The sequence below is a fragment of the Ischnura elegans genome, chromosome 8 (assembly GCF_921293095.1).
Source record: "Ischnura elegans chromosome 8, ioIscEleg1.1, whole genome shotgun sequence".
Lineage (NCBI taxonomy): Eukaryota > Metazoa > Arthropoda > Insecta > Odonata > Coenagrionidae > Ischnura > Ischnura elegans.
This window is the reverse complement of record NC_060253.1, coordinates 116,058,348-116,078,536: the sequence shown is the minus strand read 5'-3', so window position 1 is coordinate 116,078,536 and position 20,189 is coordinate 116,058,348. Positions and strand designations below refer to the sequence as shown.

At 38.9% G+C, this 20,189-nt stretch overlaps 1 long non-coding RNA gene across 1 annotated transcript; it reads left to right on the top strand.

Annotated features, from left to right (window-relative positions):
- Window positions 1–7,150: 7,150 nt before the first annotated feature.
- Window positions 7,151–9,583, top strand: LOC124163704. The gene is made up of 3 exons (XR_006865832.1): window positions 7,151–7,319; window positions 7,423–7,493; window positions 9,538–9,583. It is a non-coding gene; the product is annotated as an uncharacterized LOC124163704 (long non-coding RNA).
- Window positions 9,584–20,189: the final 10,606 nt, after the last annotated feature.

Here is a 20,189-nt window from a genome sequence, read left to right as displayed (position 1 = left end):
ATAAGGTTTTCTTGGGCTCACTACCGGGTTTATTTCGCTAGTGCTGCTGTTGTTTCGCTGCGATATCCGAGCGTTTGTAAAATTAAATATATTACTAAAATACTTAATTTCTGAAATGATAAGTGCAAAAAAGATAACATACCCACCAATAGTAAAAATGGTATTAAGCAGCTTATAAGTCACTGAATATAATTATATTCCTCATATAAACCATATCAAGTAATTTTACACATAGTTATTAATTGTCTTGTTCTTCAAGAGTGAAAGGAGTCTGCAAATCCGCAAGCACTGCAATAATTTGGGTAACACAGGAAATTTCCCTCATCACCAAGTGATCTACCACAAACCACTGCTTTCGATACAGTGCATCAGTGCCTAAAATTTAATCCGATAAACACAGCATACATTGGTCATAAATAATATGCAGAAGGGTGTGTTAACACAAAACTGTAAGCATAGCCCTGAAGGTGTTTCTCCTGGGAGATAAAAAACATTCTCAAACTGATAAAAAAAATATCCCCGAGATTATTCCTATGCATTCCATAAAACAAGGATAATTATTTTTCAAGCACTTCGCGAGTTATAAATTGACAGTGGAATTTAAAAGAGGAGAAATTTTGACATCACCAAGACCAGCAGCATTTTTTGAAGTGCGTACCAATTAGCAGAGTGGACATCATCCAAATAACATGACCTTATAAGACTAATATCTATATCTACATAATACCCTGCGAGCCACCTCTAGGGTGTTAGGCAGGGGGTGATCAATCACCAACATGCAGCATGCATTTGGACTACCACATGAACACCACATCGTCCAAAAAAATGTCCCGTATAATAACAAACTATACTACTATATGCTGTTAGAAATATAATATAGAATAGAAATTCAGAAACATGCAGTAAGTTTTACATAGGTAAGTAGGCTACACTACAAGTCATGCAATCTATTCACGAGTTCTATTGCTGCCGTTATAATCTCTTATTGATCGTGGAAAAAATGACATTCGGAATCTGTCTGTTCTACAATCTATCTCTCTTATTTTATTTAAATGATCTGATCTCCCGTAGTACGTTGGCGTCCGTAAGATATGGTTAGCTTCGTCAGAAAAGACACTGCTCTTGAATTTATCTAAAAGGTTTAGTCTATTTTTCAATCTATGGTCCAACAGAGATTCCCATCCTAGTTTATCTAAGAGGTCAGTTACACTAACAAGACTATCGTAACGACCTTTCACATACCTGGCAGCTCTTCTTTGCACGCGTTCTAACTCTGTTATTAAGCCTTTTTCATGAGGGTCTCAAACACTGGCAGCGTATTCCAAATGTGGTCTAACGAGGGAAAAGTAGCTAATTTCTCTCACTTTGTCGTTGCACTTTCCCAATATTCTTTCAACAAAACCCATTTTACGATTAGCTTCACCGGTTATTTCTCGAATATGTTTATTCCACGATAGATTATTATTGAGTCTAACCCCTAGATATTTCAAGGATTCAACTGCCTTTAATTGGGTGCCCCGAATGATATAGTTACGTTGTAGGGAGTTATTCTTCTTCCAGAAATTCATTACGACGCATTTTTCCAAAATTAATTCTAACTGCCAAGCATCGCACCAAGCTTGGATAGCAGCAAGGTCATTCGTTAGTTCATCTATATCTTTGCTGGAACGGATTTCTCTGTAAACTACAGCGTCGTCTGCAAATAATCCTAACTTACTGTGTACTACTTTGCCAATGTCGTTCATATAAAGAAGGAATAGGAGTGGGCCAATGACACTACCCTGAGGAACGCCAGAAGTGACTCTAACCACATTGGAGACTGCACCGTCTAATACTTTTTGGACGCGGTCGCTCAGAAATTCTCTAGTCCAGGAAATGACATCTTCGTCTAGACCATAAGATTTCAGTTTTATTATTAACTTTCCGTGGGGTTCTTTATCAAATGCCTTTTTAAAATGAAGAAAAATCGCGTCTACTGGAATGTTTTCTTCCCCGGAGACTATAATATCGCGGGCGAAATGAGCAAACTGAGTTTCGCACGATCTGCCTTTCCTGAATCCATGTTGAGTTCCCATTAATAAGTTTTGTGCGTCTAGGTGTTTCATTACCGAGCTGACTACGATGTGTTCAAGGGCTTTGCAAGAGATGGACGTTAAAGATATCGGCCTGTAATTAGATGGCTGTTCCTTGTCTCCACTTTTAAATATTGGCGTTACATTAGCGATTTTCCAGTCATTAGGTACTTCGTGTTATTTGATGGATTTACTGAATATCAACTGCAAGTAGGGGGCAATTTCTGAGGCTAGTTCTTTATATACGCGAGAAGTGATTTCGTCTGGACCAGGTGATTTATTTGGACTAAGCGATTTCAATATATTTTCTATTCCGAGCGTACTAATGTCAATAGCTGGCATCTTATGTATACAGGGATTGTCATCGGTCTCGGGTGAGTTTTCGGAAGGCTCCGTGAACACGCTCTTGAAGTAGGAATTTAATAAATTGGCTTTATCGTAACTGCTTGTCAACAAATCTCCATTGTCGTTTCTCAGCGAACATACGGTAGATCGTTTACCTTTAACTTCCCTAACATATGACCAAAATGCTTTTGGGTTATCCTGTAACTGCTCTACTAGTGTTTTTCTTTTAAAATTCGTGAACGCATTCCTGAACGCTTCCTTCGTGGAGGCTTTAGTTATCCTATATTTTTTTATTAGCTCGCGTTCATTAGCCGATAAATCCGTGCTGTCTTTTTTCATTTTAGCATGACACGCTCTCTGTCGCCTCAATGATTTTCTCACTTCCGCGTCGTATTATCTCGGTTCGCTGCCTTCTATCACTGTTTTACTAGGGATGTAGCCATTTATTCCCGAAGTTACGAGCGAAAGAAAAGCTTTCCAAGTATTCTCTACATTTACCTTTAATAATGATTCTTGAAACTCGGGGAAAGCATTTTTCGGATGACTCTTAAACCCATCAATATCAGCTCTTTTAAAAATGAAAACTTTACGCTCTTTTTTAAAGTTTACAGCGGTATTTAGAGAAAACTTTGCTTTGCTAAACTTGCGTTACTACCCTGTGGTCACTTATTTCTTCGACAGTGCCAAAGTTTATTACCTGATGTGGTATATTTGTCGCTAATAAATCAAGAATATTTTCTTCTCTGTTTGGTGCGGATGCTATGTACCAAGAAAGTTTAAAAGATAGGCTGATACACATTCTCGGAAAAAAATCGTGGAAAAAAAAAGAAGCTTTGGCACGGGAATCGATTGAATTAATTGAAAAGTACACATGTCACGCTGCCGCAAGTATATACTAGATGATTGCAGCCAAATATTATCATTCCTCACAGCTACTTTTGGCAGCCAAAATTACATTTTTCATTAAAAATAGGGCCTAAAACACGAAAAAAAGTTTCCAATATTTCTACAGGCTGCGTGACCAAGCATATACCTACATAATGTTTTCAAAAACATATGAAGACATCAACAAAAAACTCAAATTTAAATAATGTTGAATACTGCGCGGAATGGTTTCAACTAGCAGCTAGACATAATCAATTTCACCCTGAAAGTGAATTAAAATAGAAATTAGCAATCTTTCTCAACAAAATACCTTGTCCGGAGATGAAGAATGACGTGAACAGGAGACAGGATATCGCCGATGCAGCCACCGAGGTCGGGGGACCCCTCAATGAGAGCACTTAAAGTAACCAATCACACACTCACTGCAAGTCTACACACATGGTCTCAACTTCACGTTAAGGAGGAACTATCATCGATAAATATTGGGGAAGCTTCCAGATTCAGGCGCTTGGATTGAAGCGAGGTTAATCCATTTCTTCATCCAGGACATAGCTCACCAATCCTTTCCGTAAGATGTAGGTTCCAGTGATGTACTACTCGGTTTTCTTGGCAAACAAATAACACTGCTCAACACTGTGAAAGGACGGGCTAAAACCACCACCACTGATTTGCAATGCGTACTTCACGGACGGATTTTGCTCGCGGTATCAATAATTAGGGGTTAAGGAGGCCGCTCCGATCCCACGGATTTCTTCGGGAGACTTTTACAAGAAGCTGAGCACGTCGCAGTGGCCAGGGGCGGGTTCTAGAGACGAAACTTCCGAAGTCAGCCAACGCACTGCTTCACTGGACTGCACACTAGTGATGGGTCGATCATGAACGATTCGATCAAAAAGATTGAATCACTAGGTGAATCAAATGACTCATGATTCATTTCGTTAAACAAGTCGATCATCAATCATCAATCACTCCGACTTCCGGTTTCATATCAATCATCTCGGTTTCCGGTTTGATTCAAAATTTGGAACGACCGATGCTTAATCTCTTTTCGTCAGGGCAGAAATAGTTGTGATAAAATTAAATACTATGTTAAGAAGAACTGGATACTTGTGTAATCTTTTTCTTAAATGTTTTCCAGCAGTTATCAGTATTAATAACACCAATACACGTAAAAGGAAAATATTAAGATGAATCCTGTAGGAGAACGCTAAGAAGTAGGAGTTAAAGCTGGTTATATTTTATTGTGCCGTTCATAAAATTATCCTGCAGATCAGATTCATGCATGCGTGTGTGGTGTATTTTGTGTTATATTTTGATCAACTATAGTTAGAAATTATTTTATGAGTGTTAAGAAACTGTGGCAGTTTCGCCTTCCCAAATATTTTCATGACACTGCTTCCTTCATTTTTGCAATCTAATTTACTCATCTAGGAATTCACAATTAAAATAGTATATGAAATGATAATATGGATAGCAATCAGCGTTACCAATGCTCTTCGCAGATGAGGCAGTATTTATTCGATTATTCAAAGTGATTTATTACATCCATTGATTGAGTCTTTTCGATCTTGATTCCTTTTGAGTCTTTTCGATCATGATTCCTTTTGAGTCTTTTCAATCATGACTCCTTTGAGTCTTTTCGATCACAGTGATTGAATCTTGATTTGAGTCTTTTCGATCATAGTGATTGAATCTTGATTTGAGTCTTTTCGATCATAGTGATTGAATCAATTGATTGAATCACTTATGTGACTCGAGTCAAAATGATTGAATCACTAAAATGATCGACTTTGCCCATCACTACTGCACACTTCGTCTGTGGCGCCAGGGGATCTCTCCGGAGGGGCGGCGAATAAAGGTGGGGGCAAAGGGAGGGGAGGCGAATAGGGTGGGGGCAAAGGGAGCGGCAAAGGGAGGGGCGGGGAAACGGTACACACGCCAACGAGGAGGGACTGAGGTTGGCGGGTGAGGTGAGGGGGGAGGAAGATTTCGAACAAAACCCACCTTCATTCCACCACCATGGGGCCGATTGTGTAACTTGGCTACCATTCTATCGTTATAGATCCGTTCACTCTCGATTGAGTTCCCGGTATTCGAACGATAGCAGTAAGTGCGATTGTGTATGGACGATCGTCAACAAGCAATCGGAAGTTACGACGTTGTCATATTTACTTGGAATTGGAAATACGTTACGCGATTGTTTTACTTGGGCGCATGCGCAGTAAGGCCAAGAGTGGATGTGTTTGTTTTGAAAAGCGAAACTATGTTAACAATATTGGTTTCAGAGACAATTAGCCAGTGAGGTTTATGTTATTGAAAGAATTTAGCTTTGCGTAAAGATCAATCTTTTTCAATTCAGTATTAAATACCCTCCTTTCCGTCGGAGCGTAGCTGATTTTTGGGAAAAGTATTTTTACTCAGATATCACGGAGTATTTTGAAATGCCGCGGTAAGTCTCCGTTTCGTTACTTTTGCAATTCGCTAAATAATAAATTGTATCATTTGTAATTGACTTAATTCATTTAGAGGAAATATGTGAACGTATGCTCGGTATTGATAGGCTCTCGTCTTCGCCTTTGTATGTCCGCAGCATATTGAATATTTGCAGGAACAAAAACTGACGAGTGTGAATTAGTACGACATGTTTTAATAATAGTAGTTAGGTAAACATTAAAAAACGTAACTTTTGAAATAAATAAATACCTTCATATTCTCATCATCACAAACCTTTCACCCATTACTTGAAAGAAAAAGCAAACATGCATAGTCATGTTTGATACCTCCTCTCGTCTCAAACACCTGAATATCAGTTAGAAATTTACCCTTTTTGAGGAAACCATATCGCATCGGAGACATAATTGAAGTACGTAAAAACATAGAAATTCCACTTAATTTACGAGGCCATTGAGAAGTTAAAATAAACTATTTGAGTACATAAATTAAATTATTTCACTAGTCGATAACCGCTCGACGTTCTGAATTACATTAAACATTGTAAAGAATATATTTTTTAAATATATTATAGCGTAGCTATAATTTGGCTAATACAACAGTGCAACCACGTCTACATCAAGCATGCAAAAAGGATTTCATTTCAATTACACACACGAAATACATACACATTACATAGATAAGCGAATGTAAACGTCCTCATCTTTGTATTACATAGTAAACTAACACGTACAAATTGTGTTTTTCTATGTAAATGCACTACTCATCCACGTTATTAAAACAACAACGCAATCATGTATAAATTAAAAAGAATGTGTAACTCACTTAATTCCACAAAAGATCATTTCATTTCAATTGCACACACATTACATAGCGAAGCAAATGTAAACTTCCACATCTTTATAGCATTGTGAACCGACACGTACAAATTGTATTTATCTGTCAATTCAACACTAATTCACTTAATTATCAACATAACACTGCGATTTATAAATATAATTGACTCCACGGACATGCATCGAGACCATGAAATGTAGTAGACATTTAAACTCCATCCCAAACCTCACCTGCGAACGATTCGATAGCCTTGCCGGCCTCGGTGGCGGCGGGGTAAAGTCCTCGCCTGTCAAACCGAAGGTCGCGGGTTCGAGTCCCGCCTGGGTAAGTTACCCTTATCCAGGGCATGGATGTTTGTGACTGTTAAATGTTATCAGCCCCGATGTAAAGGCCGATCAGTGCTGTTTTCGGTGGTGTATGAAATAAATAAATAAATAAATTATCGTCAAATGATGTGTTGACGAAGAGATGCTTTCGATCGAGAGCCGGAACACTTTTGAAAGTAAAGTTACACAGTCGCTCCTTCAATTGTTTTCGAGTTGTTGATCCATAGAGCATCTGGAGAGGGCGTTAGCTGAAAAAAGTGAAGCCAGCAGAAACCTGTTTACCCGATGCGCTTTTGTTCGTCCGCCATATCCCTTTACCTCGCTCGCTCGTTTTCCCATAAAGGTACGTGTTAAGAAAATCACCTAATTTTCAGTATACCGAGGCTGCTGAAGCATTCTGAAGGTATGCTGATATTCTAGAATTCATCTTAATACTGGTATATTATTATCTCCGTTAAAAGTGAGTATTTAACCTTGAAAACGACATATTTATTCAACCTTCGCAGATGGTTTGCTGCGCGGCTTACGGGTGCAGTAATTGCCCCGGTAAAAAGATACCTGGACTCACATTCCACCGGTAAGTTGCAAAATAGTCAATTATTAGTAATATCTATATCATTTGCTTGAAGTGCATGGTCAACCTTGTTAATTGTCTATGTATGTGCCGCGTGCAGCAGGTGGACTCATGTGCGGCAGTGTACTGGTTATTTGTTACTTATCCTTATCAGTGCTAAAATTGTATTATACTATGTTGAATTTTGTCATGAGTGATAATGCTTATCGTAATGAAGTAAGATATTTAAAAAAATATCCGTTCTTTTTCGGAACTCTTTTCATCCCTGCGTACCATCGCTGGTGAACATTTTTGTGTATTGACATAATGGTTCAAAAATTTTTGTGCCAATTCGCGGTACAAGTTGTGCGATGTGAGTGAATTTCGTGCTTCATTGAACACTTGGTGTTCAGATATGAGGTCTATTTAGAGCGGAGATACGCATGGCACTCTTAGCCACCGAAATTCGACATTAGTTAAAAATCATAACACATGTACAGGGATTTGTGGTTCTCAACCAAGCATTGGCAAATTAATGTTATTTTCTACAAATTGTGGAAATTAGATCTAAAATGCAAAATTGTTAAGTTATTATACTGGCCTTACAATTGCGTCTCATGTTTTGAAAGGAATGCTTAGCAATATTTCAATTATCGACCGAAAAGTTATTATGATCATTAGCGATGACCAGTAACAGCACTTACTCGGCAAAAAAGGAACACGAACTTCTTCCTCTGTTGATGGGTTGATATACACCTTAATTGATCTTATTTAGAAATAAAATGCTCAGTCATAAAAATATTGTTGTAAAAAGCATAAGTTGATATGTATTTATTATGAACCACTTGACATGCCCAGAATGTGTTTTTTCTTGTTTCATAGCCCATTCATGTCACCTAAACTCTTAGAAAGTGGAGGGAACATGTTCTAATTAGTTTTTGCTGAGTTACAGCAATATCTGGTTAATGTCATTTTTCATATAGCTCTTGTTCATCTTTTTTTGCTCGTAGGTGTTGTTTATATTTGTTTTTGTGATTACAACTTTGCTGAAGCAACAGCTCCTTTATCTATGCTATGATCAAGTTGGTGCCTCTTTCATTTTTTTTTTCAATTTAGTGCCCCTTTCCCTTTCATTGCTTCTTTGTGAATGTGTTCATCATGATCAATCATGTGTTCGTCTGTTTTGCAATTTGAAAAAAATAAGTAATTACCCTGTATAAGGCGATGAAAGTTTGTGGCACATATGGTGGTTTCCTACTAACTACTCGCCCAGAACTCATGATCTGTCAATGAATTTCCCCCTTTGACTCAACATATTTGTCTTTCGTTACAATTGTCACTTCAATTTTAATCAATGTGAATAGCACTCATTAAGGTTATTGCTTACGATACAATAAACAATCTATTTTAGGCTATATGTACATTAGGTGCACGCATATGTCGCACCACTACAATACATAGCAAACAAAAGTATGCACCTATTTTGTACCACACATGTGCACCATAATGTCAAGTTACTTAAATACTAGCTCGCAAAAATTCAATTTCATTACTTTCATTGTTTTGGCATTAAAGGGTGACAAAAATATTGCCAATTTTAAACAACATTAAATGGAATAGGATTATTTTGTATATGTGTAGTGAATTGTTCCCAATTTAATAAGGACTAACTCTGTTTACTACCAGTGTGGAAGTGCGGTGGCCTAGTGGATAAACCATTGGGCTACTGCTAGAAGCGTGACACCTTTTGACACATCCAACAGAAATTCTTGCATTTTGTGGTGGTCAAAGAAAGTAATCAGCCCTCCTATTCTGAATAGCTTCCATTCAATCACTTGTTTAATTAGCGACGAACTTCAAACGAACTCGAAATTTAAATTTCTCATTCATTGTTCTCCTGATGAAGTAGAAACTTAAGTGATAGCATTTTTCATAAACATCTAGAGGTTTATCTTGATTGGTGATGCTAAGCATTTGATATATCACACAGATTCTGCCCATTGAAATTGTCAAATAATTCCTATTTAGGTGTAATATAGGTAAAGAATTTATACATTTTTAATTGCAGGTTCAGCTAATCCAGTAGCCGATGTAATTGAGGTTGTATGAACGTACAAAAATTGGAAATGATCCCGGAGGTGTGGCGGCCTTCATCATGTATTCATAATGCTCTTGCCAATCTGAATATATCTTAATAGAATGTTACATCATGTCTGCCTGAGATTTATTGTTAATTTGGTTACTTTGCATTAATTGTATAAATAATCAGTTTCAATAGCATTGTTTAATCATTCTGGAAATCTGAAAATGTAACATTTGATGGGTGTGTACATTATATAAGTTGGAAAATGGGAATTGTTTTCTTTTTTAATACCTCCTTCAACGATTCCATTTAACACAGCTGTTACCCACTGTGCATGTTCGCCTGATTTTGGGGAAGGAAAATAATATCTGAATTGTCAGCACTTGAAATTCATCAGACCCATTCTCAATTTCTTAAGACAGTATTGTTTTCATGGCAGTTTACTCGGAATTGTAAGCGAAATCTCTTTCGAGCTTGTCTCATAGATGATATTTTACTTTCCTAATGCTCAAAATTTTCCTTTGATGAGGAAGCCCTTTTGATTAAATGGCCATGAGGTTATTTACAGTAGTTTCGGAAATGATTTACACTGTGTAACACTTAGATATTGAAGTTACATATCCGAAAAAAAATGTCCGGCGATAAGAATCGAAGCTTGACTTCGCTGTGTTTAAAATTTTCTCATCAATACTTTTTGTAGAGAATTCATAAGTAATGGTAGGCATGATTCCCGATTGTTTTAAGTCTTGCTAAACCATATTATTTTCCTTGAATCACGATTTATGTATATTTTTGACGGATTATTAGTCAAATAAAATCTTGTAGTGCACGCAATAGCAATTAAACGTGATTATTATCGTAGCATTCAGTGTCCTCCCATTCTTCTCTCGTCCATTTATCCTTTTTTATTTACTTTCATAACTGAATTTGGTTTAAAAAGTTCTACTGTGATCATCTCAAGTTATAACTTAGTGGTTTCACATGAATTCATCAGTTATTTTTCACCTTACAGCTGAAAATTAGTTGCTAATGTCGCAAATGACTTGTCGTGCGTCATATTTTTAATTTGCTACACCGTGGTTGAATCGTTTATTTCATCCAAAAGATGCATTTTTTCCGGTTTTACATTCAACAGATAACCTTCCCTCATCGGTGGGAACGGCTTTTTCCGGCTGTCAATAGGTAAAATATTGAGTTTCCTTTGACGAATTCCCCATAAGGAACCATGTATTTCTGCTCCACCCGCGGTAAAGGAATATGGCGGACCGGCTAAAGTGCCACGCCCCCCTGGCTTCACTTTCCTACCGTAGGAGGGGTAGCTAACGCCCTCTCCAGATGCTCTATGTGTTGATCAAAATTCCACGGGAACCGGATCGTTACGTTCGAACGTAAAGTTACACAATCGGCCCCCATGTCGCTCATGAATGAGTCTTTCACGATGAACGATTCATCTGAACGGAGAGAGTGAATGTAGTCGCAGATTGCAATGGGCTGGTTCACCACTTGCATCCCATTGTCTTTTGTTGATAAAAGTTTGAAAAATAAGGATCTGTAATCATAAAATTTTTAAATGGGACCCTTATCTCTTTATCTATACGCCTTGAAATATTTTGGCAGGTGAATTAATGACGCCACGAACTCACATCCTCGCCCATGCGTGACACGTGGTTCCAAATTGTTCCCTCTCCAGTGAGAGATTCTCTCTTTACCCGATCAACAATAAATGAACCGAGTCCGAGAAATCAAAAATTCATCATAATGAACGCTTCATGGCGGATTGATCTGTCTCGCTGCCCTCCGAAACTCACTGTTCCTATAGTGCATAAATACCACACCACACGTTGACTCAACGACGAGAAATCTTGGAGCACTCGGCACAAAATCTGCATCTGTGCAGTGTTAGGTGAATGTGATCATTGTATTTTATGAGAGTTTTGAACTCACGGATTCTCGACCATCCTGCAGACGGCGTTATATAGTAGGAGTTAAATAGGCAATGGACGGGTTGCCCAGACTATCAGCTTATTGTAATTGAATGGCTAGCTTGCGTGGACAGCGACTGCAGCAGGAAGAAAGCCTTTACATCTACATAATACCCTGCGAGCCACCTCGAAGGTGTTTGGCAGGGGGTGATCAATCACCAGCATGCAGCATGCATTTGGACTCCCACATGCACTAGCCTCAGAAATTGCCCCCTACTTGCAGTTAATATTCATTAAATCCAACAAGCAACACTAAGTACCTAATGACTGGAAAATCGCTAATGTAACGCCAATATTTAAAAGTGGAGACAAGGAACAGCCATCTAATTACAGGCCGATATCTTTGACGCCCATCTCTTGCTAAGTCCTTGAACACATCGTAATCAGCTCGGTAATGAAACACCTAGACGCGCAAAACATATTAATGGGAACTCAACATGGATTCAGGAAAAGCAGATCGTGCGAAACTCAGTTAGCGCTTTTCGCACACGATATTTTAGTCTCCGGGGAAGACAACATTCCAGTAGACGCGATTTTGCTTGATTTCAAAAAGGCATTTGATAAAGTACCCCACGGAAAGTTAATAATAAAACTGAAATCTTATGGTCTAGGCGAAGATGTCATTTCCTGGATTAGAGAATTTCTGAGCGACCGCGTCCAAAGAGTAGTATTAGACGGTGCAGTCTCCAATGAGGTTAGAGTCACTTCTGGCGTTCCTCAGGGTAGTGTATTTGGCCCACTCCTATTCCTTCTATACATAAACGACATTGGCAAAGTAGTACACAGTAAGTTAGGAATATTTGCAGACGACGCTGTAGTTTACAGGGAAATCCGTTCCAGCAAAGATATAGATGAACTAACGAATGACCTTGCTACCATCCAAGCGTGGTGCGATGCTTGGCAGTTATAATTAATTTTTAAAAAATGCGTCGTAATGAATTTCTGGTAGAAGAATAACTCCCTACAATGTAGCTATATAATTCGGGGTACCAAATTAGAGGCTGTTGAATCCGTGAAATACGTATCTAGGAGTTAGACTCAATAATGATCTATCGTGGAATAAACATATTCGAGAAATAACCGGTCAAGCTAATCGTAAAATTGTAATCTCCCCATTCGCATGGCCTTGACTAGTAAGCCTACGACGCAACGGTTAAAGAATGAAGCGATCAGAGATAAAGGTAGGGAGGAAAATGGTGAGGGGCTCCACAGAATGGGATCAAAGGAGAGGGAAACAAATGTAACGCAGGGAAGTGAACGGATAGGGGAGACCGGGGCACGTTGGCCATAAGGGCAGGATGGCCCAGTCGAGTTAATTCATACAATAGACCCTGAATCGTGCTAGGAATCTATCAGAAGGTTGGTAGCACACTTCCCCTTTCTCCACAACACCATTATGACTGGCGGAGCAGTTTTTGACAAGTTGTAGCGTTTAATTGTATTTGCGCGTGTTTTAGTAAAATTCGACTCCCAGGTTAAATGTGTGTTATTTAAGTTTTGATCAATTTGGACCCAATAGTTGACTACTATAATTAAAGATCATAGTTTAACGATAACTTCTGTGTGGCATACAATCTAAATTACTTCAGTGAGTTTTGTAACTAATAGAATTTATTGTAAACATGGCGATGGGGCAGGTTGGCCCAGCGACGACGGGGCACGTTGGCCACCCGGGTCAACATGCCACGTCCTATGCATTCCTTTGTCAAAAATGGCTTAATTTTGAATAGACAGTCACTTCCATCATCAAATGAGTTATCAATCAGGTGTAAATGACTTAAAATTGTTTCAAATCGGTTGCAAGGTTAAACCTTAATACCTTTTGAAGTACCTTTTGTTAAGTTTTGTTACCTTTTTGGATCAACACATACGTTTATTAGGGTATTTATCGTAGTATGACATTAGCATTACATGTCATATTACCTGACTTTATCATGTCATACGTTCCTCCTTCTCCAAAGCTAGATTTACATTTTTCTGGTTTGCATATATGTCACTGTTTATGCAAATGTGCTTAAGCAGTTCATCCGAGAAGAATGAAAAAAAGTCGAGTGGACTTACGCATTTGATTGCCTCTTCAGTAAGAAGAATTGGATTACAATTTAAATTGAGCTCGAAAGCTGGATTACCCCTTCCTCACTTACATGGATTATTTTCTGTTACATTTGAGGGTAAGCTTGCATAAATAGTCAACTCCAGAGGTTCCGCTGGGTCTGTGATTAGTTGTCTTTGGGAGCGTTGGGTTGCATGTGAACTGATTAGACACAAAGACTCAATTAAATTCATAGAGGCTACTAAAATATAAGCGCAGTGGTGAAGACAGACATCTATTTGAACGTAACATAGTATCACAATGTAATGCATGTCAACTGGAGCTAAAAAATAATAATAAAATACGCGCGTCCGATATAGGAAGATGAAGATTCATTGTGCCGTTTTCGACGGTCAGCCTGGAGCACAATGTATTTAGTGCACAAATTGCAGGCGTTGTGCTCATTAGATATGTGTGAACAATGAAATCCGCGTACTATTTCACGAGAGCAATAATTGTGCTGATCCTTTGTATCTGGACAGTCACAAAAGTCAAGTGGTTGGTATTAGTACGCCAGAAATCCTAATAATTTAAATCTTTCCCGTTGTTTTAGTAAAATAGTTACATTAATTGAAATATATTTCTTGATAACTATTAGTTTTATTTTGATTTCCTAAAACCATATTATCTCAGCTTGTCAAAAAATACATGGGCCAACGTGCCCCAGCCGCTGAGCCAACTTACCCCGAAGTAGGGGCAGATTGGCCCACCTGTCATATGCCCAGTATTTATTTATTTTTTAGAATTTATAACTCATATATTCAAGTTTAATTATTGCCATCCATATTTAGAAAGACTGTTCCATACTTAAGCAATAATATCATAAAGTTAACTATGCATAAATAAAAAATATTTAAAAATGTAAAAAATTGGGCCAACGTGCCCCGGTCTCCCCTACGCGAAGAACGGCGAAAGAGTCGAGGGAGGAGATGAAGCTGCACTTAAATTCTCGAGATGCATTCTTTTGCGACGTTGGCGTCACGTGCTGCGTCAATAGTGCATCGGGCGCGAGAGAGGTCTCCGGAGAGGAAACAAAAAGTACACGCAGGGAAGGGGGCGAGAGCGGAGGAGGAGGGGTCCAAAGGACACGGGACCTTCCCAGCTTAAGTCTTGGCTCAAACTCGCGGGCGAGAGGGAACATAAAAACTAGTGCTGCTCAGTAGATTTTATGAAGATGCAGAGAAATATATTCTAGGCTCACTCGTATAGAGAGAGAGAGAGGGTAAAGTTTCATAATAATGTATTCAACGGTGTTCGGCGAGATGTTGTGGAACATATTGCAATTATAAATGAAAATGACAAACTTTGTGTATGTCCACAATATTTATTATAGTACGGCGCGTTTCAGCGAATCACCTTTGCCATCGTCAGGGACAAATGCATGTTACATATACGTAAATATACCTATAAGACTTCTTGACTGAAATCTGCATTTGATGCCTGATGATGGCGAAGGTGATTCGCTGAAACGCGTCGTACGATAACAAATACCGTGGACATGCACAAAGTTTGTCATTTTCATTTATCATTCATAATTAAATGTAACCTTCCGATTAACGTAGGCGTACATGCAACATAAACCATTAGTTTCACTGATCAATCTCACAACTCAGTATTCTTACACAGAGTTCCCTTCTCCAGTGCGGCACAAGACCTATAAATATTCATGTTATCCATGAATCCTCTGATATTACTCCCCCTTCCCCGCTGGTCAAACATCCTTCTCTCCTCAAGGCATAAACTCCATCCACACCCACTGTCTTCTATTAATTTCTCAAAAACTTTTTTTTCTGACGCCGTGAAAAAACTTCTTTGCTCCTCTTCATCCCTTTTACTTTCTCTTTTCAATAACTCATTCCATCGTAACTGATTGCTGAACCCTAACAAACGCACCTACGTGGAAGTGGCTCCTACCAAAAAAGCGTTTGGTAGCATTTGATGGGCTTTTCAATGTGAGCATTCGATCTACATTAAACTGTGGAAATCCTACGACTGAAACGTGATAAATTCATTATAAAGTATTCAAACGATTAAGGTACGTTTCCATGGAGTACTTAAGAAATATTCTGGGAAGAATGATTCTTTCACGGACTTCGCTCTACAACTTTTTTTTACAATTTTCTTCATCTTTCTTCCCTTCCCTCCCGAATAAAATCATCTATTCACAATAAGGTCTAATCCTCTTCACTCTATCTAAAATAAATCCTATTCTTTTTCTTCCCCTCCCTCGTTTACCTAACATTCTTCCCTCTAACACTGTTTTCAACATCCCATCCTCGCTAAGTACTCAGTCCATCCATACCTTCTGTCTCCTCCGTATCTCATCTAAAAGCTGCCTCTCCTCACCCACCATGTCCAGCACTTCGTCGTTCTTCCTCCTCTTCGTCCACTTCACCTTCTCCACTCTTCGCTACACCCACATCTCGAATGTCTCGAGTCTTCTCTCGTCCTCCTTCTCAAGTGTCCACGTTTCTGCATCGTAAAGCGCTACACTCCAGATCAGACTATTCACTAACGTTTTCTTTAAACTCTTACACAATGATCCTCTCAGAAGCTCCTTCCTCTTCAAGAACGCCTCCTTTCCTAACGCAATTCTTTTCCTGATGTCCTTACTTCTGTATCTGTTTTCCTCTAATTTGCTGCCCAAATAGTTGAACTGTTAATAACTACTAAATAATTTGAATCTCTAAGAAATACAATCGCAGAAGCAAGAAGGCAACAAGTAACAGAACATACTTAATCAAATAAACATACTTTTAATTATATAACTATCACGTTCATAAAGTTTTAGAGACTATAATGTTTTCGGAGTGCGTCTTTCCTTGGGATGGCGTTGGGCGAGGTCATGCATGTATGTAAGCATATGCAAGCACATACATACGCACTACATAGAAGAGAATGGGGAAGAGACAAAAATAAAGGGTACGAGGGTGGAGAAGGGAATGGGGGCATAACATGGGGTGAGAGAGGTGGCACGGTCTAGCATAATACACAAGCGGCCGTATTCACAGATTTCCGCTAAAACACGCTAATAGGGCGACTAACTTAGTCGGCTACTAAGATGTGGTATTCATGGATTCTTCCAAGTGAGCTACAAACTTAGTATGCCACTAGCCAGCCCGGTAGCTGATACTCGGTAGCGCTTTGTGTTCAACCCGCTAGGCTACGCTTGACAACACTGCATCCGACTCCTCCGCGGTGCGGAAAATTCGTAAAACCATAGTAAAACCATCAATAAAAAAATTGATTCAGCATAATGTATCAAATTTATACTTCATAATGGATAATTCGATGTGGTATCGTATCGCATATATATTTTTTGATTGCTGTACACAAAAATTATGCTATACCATAGGGAAAGGATAGATTTATGAGTACTAACGAAGCAGAGTATGTTAGAGATGCAGTTATTCTTTTACAAACGGCCGTGGGTATTTGTTCTCACTAGTGTATGCGTTATGAGTATGGAAAAACATAACTAGCAACTTCACTATCATACACATTTATATTTGAAAAGCAGAAATTCACCTCAATGTCGGAGAAGAAACGAAAAATTTACAATGCAGAAATGAATCGTAAAGTAAATAGCATTAAAGTAAATGTGTGAATGAGACACATTTATTACGCTACAAATACCTACTTGCAGGCAATAAGTAACATATGTTTGCAACTCCTAAAATGTTACAGTTAAGGAAACAACAATCTGCCTCGCCACATTTAAATTTTTCAAATATTGACAGCGTAAACAAAAGACACATAGTTTACTAGAGGTGGTTAATGTAAAAAACAAAGCATAATTAACCTAACTTGTTTTACTTATTGATTGCTGATAATATCACAAATAACACTACAACGCAAACAACAGTTCACTTCAGATTTCACGAGCTGTCTTTATGATACTTATAATCAGTACATTCCAAATCAACTGATCCAAAGAAAAAAATTGCCTCATAATTAATTTTAAAAACTATGACGTAACACTAATAAAGCATGGTAATCAGTTTTCAGATCACTCTGCACACACTGAAAGAATTTGCACCTCTTGAAGTTCGAAAGGATTCTTCACATCTCATTTCCCACTCGTCACTTGCGATTAAGAATCACTACATGTTATTTCACATTACCATTACTTAGACAATGAAATGAATAGGCCAATACAAATTGCTAAACAAGTTATTGAAACATCAACAAAGTGCAACAAACTTCCAATCTCACAATCACTCATACCGTAACCAAAATAAAAACAACAGCGCATCGAAATGCGTGAAATGTAAACACTGGTGATATGTAACTAAGTAACACATACGTTGCCTGGCTTACTTGAAGAATGGATTCTCGTATTTTATTTTGGCACAAATGCGTAAAAAATCTATAAGAGTATACAAATAAAACCGGAGTTCGATCATCCACAACGGTCCGCCATATTTAGTAGCTCCCTTAGACAAGGCCGAAGGGCGACTAAGAGCCGGCTGCTAACATAGTAGCATACTAAGCTTAGTAGCCCTTACTAACGATCTATGAATACCATTGTGGTAATATGCTACTACTTAGAACGCTACTTAGCCGTTAGTAGCTTACTAAGTAAACTATGAATACGGCCGAAGGAGGCTATTGGGTCAACGAAGCTTTCCCTTCCCGAAACCTCATCTCTTTCGACCACCCACCAGTACATTTTCTTCATCCCCCTCTCTTAGCAGCACCCCCAAGGGACGGGGCGCGGGAGACGACGACAAACGCGCTTTTCACTCCCACAAAGGGAGCAAGATTAAATCAACAACCCAAAACCCTTTTTACTCCTTTAAAATTTCTTTAAACTTACTCCTTTAAAACCATGGCCTGCTCCCCCCGTTTCGCCTCCACTCTCAGCGGCCTCTCTCCTCCCCCCCACAAGTATGTCCCTCTCATTCCCCGACACGACTACCACCTCCACGCTCCCAATCTCTCAATCCTTATCAAGGATTCCTTCAGCTTACCAACCCGCGTGCCCTTCTCGCAGCCGTGTAGGACGGAGTAATAGCGACTTGGGCGTTAGAGTATGGCTCAATTCGTTTCCAAATACCGAAAAATCAAAGGTATGAAATGTCTCGGCGATAATATTTGAATATATAAATTTCTTTCCGATAATCTACCACTTAAAGTAGTTCGTCATTAATTTCGAAGACACTCTCAACAACTCTATTTACGGATCCAATCCACTGAATTTACTCATTATCTAGTTCCCCAGGTCGCTCCTATTTACTAACTGCATCATTATCCTTTCCAAAACTAAAATAAGCACGAATCCGGAAACTAGCCAAACTCATTCAATCGAAGATCAAATGTATTACAACAGCCTTCCAGATAATGTTCCATCTAAATTATGAAAGTTAATACGCTCAGCACACAGAATCGGAAGAAGTTATGGCAGCAAGTGGATAACTCTAGTAGCACATACTTCCACATTAACAATAAAAAGGAAACTTTGAGTTTAGTCTATGACAACATTCAATGTTCATCTTCGTAATACTTACGCCGATGTCAATAAGAAAGGACTATATCAAAGGCAACACGGGAAATCTGGAATACCTTCATCAATCAATGACCATGTATTTTTACCTTTCATTACCGAAGCATCAATAAAAGAGGGCTATTTCGATTATTTACAGTAAAATAAGAATAAATAGAGACATTCAGATGGATAAATTCCAATCAAATGCCACCGACAGAAAAAAATTCAGAGAGGTGCGCACACGAACAGTGCGAAGGGTCAAATAATTGAACAGTCTAATAACATGGGATGCTAATCACAATTACTCAAAAACAAATAACCTGCCCATAGTCATACGGAGTACGTTATTAAAAACCGCAATTAATGGAAGAGCGATGAATCGGTGGGTTTTTCTCTTCGGAGGCACAGCATCCCACACGGAGTAGGTGACGGAATTCCGTCGCCCACAGAACTGTTTGGGTAGCCCTCAGGCGACTTGACACCGCGGTCATTTGCATACCTCGCGCCCCGAACCGTAGGCCGGATAGTTTGGGTCCACCTTTATGTCGCTGCTGCTCCTAGGGCAACTCCTCCAGCGACCATCCCAGACTCATCCAGGCGAATACGACCAACAACTACACGATCCCTCCCTCTTAATCTCCATCCCCCGATCTGCCGTCCCAAAGGCAACGTTCTCCGTATCTACATCCCCCTTACGTGCCGGCCCCCTCCGTCCACCTCCCCCCCCCCCCCCAAGGTTCGAAGGGTTTTTGTCCCATCCCTCACCAGGAGCACTGGAAGCATGGGCGGCACTTAAAAAAGTACCGGCATTTTCCTGATGAGTATTAAAAAGAAATAGTAGTACTCTCCCGGTAGTACCGACGAAAAAATACCGGTACTTTCATAATTGATAAAATATGTTTATAAGTTGAGATTTAACGCTTGTATTACCCTAATTATCCGGTATTTCGGGAAATTGGCGTAACATACAGAAACGATACACTGAAAAAATCATTAACTGGATTTTTTTACGAAAATTTATCGGAAAAAATACATGGAGGCTAGATTCTCTAATAGTGAGAAGGGTGACAGCGAT